The sequence below is a fragment of the Myotis brandtii genome, unplaced genomic scaffold (genome assembly GCF_000412655.1).
Source record: "Myotis brandtii unplaced genomic scaffold, ASM41265v1 scaffold43, whole genome shotgun sequence".
NCBI classification, from domain to species: Eukaryota; Metazoa; Chordata; class Mammalia; order Chiroptera; family Vespertilionidae; genus Myotis; species Myotis brandtii.
In genome coordinates, this window is record NW_005366455.1 from 1,280,142 (window position 1) to 1,286,171 (window position 6,030).

The following is a 6,030-nucleotide window of genomic DNA, read 5'->3' on the forward strand; positions in this document are numbered from 1 at the left end:
CAGGCCCTGCTTCCCGCCGCCCAGAGCACCCGAGGGCGAGGGATTCAGAGCGCAGCGGTCACCCGCAGCTCGCACCCTCCCTGTTACCCTCCACTCTGTCCTGGTCCCAACGCCCGGTCCCTAGGGGCGCCCTAGGCCCCTCCCTGGGGAGTGGTCCCTACTGTCGAGGCGTGCGCTGATCACCAGCCAGCGGAGGCTGGTTCAAGGTTTCCGAGGCCGCTCTGTGTTCAACAGTCAACACAGCCCTCTAAAGTTCTCTGATTGCTTTTCTCCCAACTAATAATAGTGTGTGTGTGTGTGTGTGTGTGTGTGTGTGTGTGTGTGTGTGAGAGAGAGAGAGAGAGAGAGAGAGAGAGAGAGAGAGATTGATTCTACGCCACCAGAAATCTGAGTCAAAATTCTTTGTATTGTTTTGTGAGTTTTGGATCCAGGCATTAAAGAAAGACAACTAATATTCTTTAACAGTTTGTGTGTGTGTAAACACCTTCGTTTTGGGCAATGTCTGTTCCTCTTTTTCTTGGAGGCATAATCACCAAGATGCCAGAGACCTTGCTTTACAGACATTTGAGCTGAAGAATACCGGGTCTCCCAGGACCTGATACAGTTAGGAAGGAATGATTCCCGTGGGTGAAGCACAATAGTTCCCTCATCTCCTCTTGACAATGAGGATCTGAGATCTGTCACCGCGGGCTTTCACTGGTGTGTCAAAGTGAAAACAGGGTTTGCTTTTAAAACGTCTATATTATTAATGGCTGGCTGGCTCTAAGACACTAGGAAGGGGTGGCTTTTGCTTCTATTTCTATATGTCTGAAAATGCCCAGCCCTATCTCTATTTTAATCGCGTTCTTTGTATTATGTATTATACCATCTCATATGCTTTTTGAAAGTAGCAAGATATAAATTATACAGCATACACTCATAGGCACACACCTGCAAAATTACCAAGTAAAGTTCACTTTCCACTTATTCTACTAAAGATTTTAGGTGGGGTTTTTTTTGGGGGGGGCGGTGCTCTTATTCAAAATAGAGCTCTCTGTAGGTCATCTCCCAGCCAGCCAAGGCCAATCCTGAAGACTGGCTTTCTTGGGAATGTGCAGGATTTGAGCAACCCAGGTCTGCCTAGTTGACCCTTTCCGGCACGCATGCTAATGACCAGACTTGCTGGTAAACTCGCTAATGGTATTTAGTAGGGTTGGAAAGATAATGGGGAGGCCATATCTGTAAAGTGTTATTAGAGGATGTATCTTGACTGTGTACATTGTCTATTGTAAATAAACAGAATTTTCAGATTTATGTGTTATGGTTTGCTACAAAATGACGGCTGGTCATGCAAACAGTCAATCAGTGGGGTATGAGGAAGCATTGTTCCATAGTCAAAATTACTCCCTTGGTCTGAACAATGTATCTGCAGGCATTACTTAGAAAGAAACTTGTCTGTTAAACCTAGAACCAAAGCTCATCCTACTGCATGAGACTAGGGCCATGTTAGGAAGCTATGCTGAGTGGTCTCTTTTCTTCCTCAAGAAAAGATGGCTTGCGCAGCCAGTATAGCTCAGCGGTTGAGCATCGACTCAGAAACCAAGAGGCCACCAGTTCGATTCCTGGTCAGAGCACATGCCCAAGTTGTGGGCTCAATCCCCAGAGGGGGGCGTGCAGGAGCCAGCCAATCGATGATGTTTCTCTCTCATTGATGTTTCTATCTCTCTATCCCTCTCTCTTCCTCTCTCTCTAAAAAAGGAAAAACAAATAAAAAAACCATATTTTAAAAGGAAGAAAGAAAAGATGGCTTCATCTGTGCCTGGTGTTTTCCTGATCTTTGAATCATCCGTCAAATTTAGTGCTGGTCAAGAGCTAGAATTCAAGAGAGTTTAATTTGTTAATTAAAGGACGTAGGTCTATCAGACAACTCTACTTTTGCCTTCAGACTCAAATTGTTCCAGGCATGTATCAAATGGCACAAAATCAAAATAGCAATAAATTCATTAGTAATATAACAACTTTGGGGAAGAGAGAAGACCCTTTAAATATTTTTAACAGAACAGTCTGATTACATTCCCCAACCATATCCATACACCCCGTATATAAACTCTAAAATGACTCTCTAAATAATGATAGAATGTCCCTAAGGAATTTTTTCATTCTGAACACAGGAGTGTGATTGTCTTTCTTCTCCCCCTTTACAGGTTCTCCTCTAAGAACACCCATTTAACTCATTCAGTAAATCATGATGGTAATTGGAAATGGCTGGAATATTGATCATGGCTTCTACAAACAATAGACACGTCCAACCAACAATTACTATAAACCCACAGTGAGCTTGTTGGTCTAATTTTTGCATGCGACCTGTGTTTGACTGATAAGGACATCTAGCATCAGAGCCTTAAAGATAAAACCAAGGAGGGCTAAGTGTGACTCTATATTAAAAATTAAGAAACATCACTGTTTCCTTTAGGATGATGAAAATGTATCTGTTCTAGGACTTAGAATACTTCATTCTGAGAGAAAAAGAAACTAAATTTTTTTTTTTTTTTACTAAATGTGTAGGGTAGTAAATTCAGTTTTTTTCCCATGATTTCTGTGGCTTAAGGAATATTAAGAATCAAAAAGCCAAAAAAGTAATTTTTTATTCTTTGGTTTTATTTTTAGGCTGATGAATTATTGGATAATAAACATTTACTTTCAATAACTATCTTCTTCTATGTGGTATTTGGAGACCAAATATATAAGTATCCTCTCAAAGCCAAAAACAATTCGTTCATCTTTTAGACAAATATTTATCTAACACTTACTGTGTGCCAGATGCCTTTCTAGGTTGTAGCAATATAGTAGTAAATATAACTCTCCCTTCAAGGATCTTACTAGTTTGCTCATTGATGGTTTGCAATGAAATATCAATGTCTGGCACACTATATTAGAGGGAATAAAAGGTCATGACTTCCCCTCCTGGGTCACATACAGCTTAGACTTGAAGGGAAGGTGCTAATCCAGAGTCTACACAATGACAAAATCCTGCAAGCGAACATGAGCTAAATTCCTTTTATAGGTTAGAAATTAAAAGATGCATTTAATTATCAGTCCTCCAGTGCTTCTGTTCTATTTTGGCATTTATGAGAGTTAATAAAGTTCCTAGGTTTCTGCATACATAACTGGCAGTAATCTACAATTGATTGAATTAATTAAGTAAAACAATTGTCAAGAGCTAAAAATAATAAGAGAGAATTTTAATGAAACAGTGCGTAATGCTGTAGAGCTGTGCCAAGGAGTGCAGGCAATCGATTTGAAGATTTGCCCCCTAATCAAGTATGTGTGTGCGTGTGTACTCAAACACACTTGCGTTCAATGTATTATTCTGTAAAGTGTGGCATATATCTAATGTTCAAAGTAATGGAAAATAAATTATTAGAAATTTAGTCTTTTCCAATACCTTGAATGTGTAATACTATTTAATGCTTAAATTCAGAGATAATGGCAGCATCTTCACATTCTAAACACCCTATGATTATTAATCAGAGTATCTGGATTGTTAGAAGAAGGGGGCAAAGATGTTATGCTAAAGTTACTTAAAATTCAACACATTCATGCAATCTATACTAATAAAAGGGTAATATGCTAATTAGACCAGGAGACCTCTGGGAGACCTTCTAGATGTCCTTCCGAACAAAGCCATGGTGGTGGGGCCGAGGCAGAGGCGGTTAGGGGCTATCAGGCCAGGAGGGGAGGGCAGTTGGGGGTGAGAAGGCCAGCGGGGGGGTGGTGGCAGTTGGGGGTGAGCAGGCCGACAGGCAGAGTGGTTAGGGGTGATCAGGCAGGCAGGCAGGTGAGCGGTTAGGAGCCAGCAGTCCCGGATTGTGAGAGTGATGTCCCAGATTGAAGAGGGTGTAGGCCGGGCTGAGGGACACCCCCCACACACACCGTGCATGAATTTCATGCACCAGGCCACTGGTCTATAATAATAAAAGCATAATATGCTAATTAGACTGGACAGCTGAACGACCTTCCAGACGTCATTCCGGATGTCCTTCCAGACATCCTTCTGGATGAAGCTGCTACAGCAGGGGCTGAGGCAGAGACGGTTAGGGGTGATCAGGCAGGCAGGCGAGCAGTTAGGGACATCAGGCAGGCAGAGCAGTTAGGGGCGATCAGGCAGGCAGGCGAGTGGTTACAGGCGATGAAGCAGGCAGGCAGAGTGATTAGGGGCGATCAGGCAAGCAGGCGAGTGGTTAGGAGCCAGTGGTCCCGGATTGTGAGAGGTATGTCCGATTGCTGATTTAGGCTCGATCCCGCAGGGATTCCTGTGGGATCGGGACCTAAATCGGCAGTCAGACATCCCCCGAGGGGTCCCGGATTGCAAGAGGGTGCAGGCTTGGCTGAAGGACCTCCCCCCCTGCACAAATTCGTGCACAGGGCCTCTAGTATTTAAATATTTCATTGCTTTCTTATGTATGTTCTATGAGTCTCAGTCTACAGGTTATTTGCTACTTTCATCCACGAGTGCTTACTGGGTACCAGACCCTATGTTGATATTTTCTCCCATGGTGTAGATGCCAGCTAAAAGTTGTGCTTGAAGATCCTAGGGGTAGAATTATAACATTAGGAAAACAGAGTTCAGGGATATGGACAGTGCTTTGCTATGTCTCATATCCTAATAGTTTGGACATGGTCTTTAACAGTTTTCTTTCTAAAGTTGTGTTTATTTCACCACCTCTACTTTGCCTTATAATATGATTCTTATCTAAATGTGTATTCCAGAGCAATTCCTATTACTTGGTATTTCAAATGACACAAAATTTTTTTGTAGTGAAAGTTTATTTAGAAAGTTACAGAGGTAGAAGAAGTGAGCGGTGAAAGAAATGAGCCAGCTGGGCTTCATGGGCTCAGGAAACAATTTAGAGAGGTAAAAGAAGGGCCGTTGGAGCTTAGGAGAGACAAGAAGATCCAAGCAGGCATGCTCTAGAGGGGTGAGCACTGCTCAAATTACACAATTTTTAAGGCTGCATTTTATGCAAAGATAGAGAATTTTAGAAGTCACAATATCTATGTTCCAACACGGTAAATAAATACGTAGGAAGAATCTATATATATAAAAGCCAAGCGACCAGAACAACCAGTCGCTATGACGTGCACTGTGGTGGCCAACCAGCCCAATCGGGGCCCTTATCACCCACCCCCCCCAACCTCCCATGGCCCCTCCTCCCCACTGGCCCAGCCCCAATCAGCCCCCACCCATGCACAAATTCCTGCACCAGGCCTCTAGTAGGGAGATAAATACAGGTTATCCCAAGTCTTAATGAAATGGGACTCACAAGTGGGCACAACAGAGGAAAGAAATCTCATGGCAGTGTTGAAGGAGAGCATGTAATGTCACCCAAGGCAGGATCTTCCCGAAACAATGGGTGGAATTATAGCTTCAATTGTGTTGGGACCAATGTAATTAGAAGATGATCTTAAGCTGTTGCAAGTTCATTCATGACTCCATTTGGATCGACTTTGAGAGGGAGAGCCCTGCACCCAAAAAGCCAGGTTCTGCCACCTGCCAGGATTATCTGTGATCCTGAAATGTTATTTAACCCTTGAGCACCAGTTTCCTGCTCTTTGTAAAACAAAATTGTGAAGAGGGTTACCTATATCAGAGGATTGCTGCAATGATGTAATTAGTGGTTGGGACATGTGTGGTCACTGCCCTTCAGAGAATAACCAATAAAAAGATTACAATATTGAGACGTCCTATGGGTATCTACACTAATAAAAGAGAAACATGGCGGCCAAAACCGGTTTGGCTCAGTGGATAGAGCATCGGCCTGAGGACTGAAAGGTCCCAGGTTCGATTCCGGTCAAGGGCATGTACCTGGGTTGCGGGCACATCCCCAGTAGGAGATGTGCAGGAGGCAGCTGATCAATGTTTCTCTCTCATCGATGTTTCTAACTCTCTATCTCTCTCCCTTCCTCTCTGTAAAAAAATCAATAAGATATATTTAAAAAAAAAAAGAGTGGGTTCCATGAAGTTGGGCAGTAGACTCATTCACATGAGAG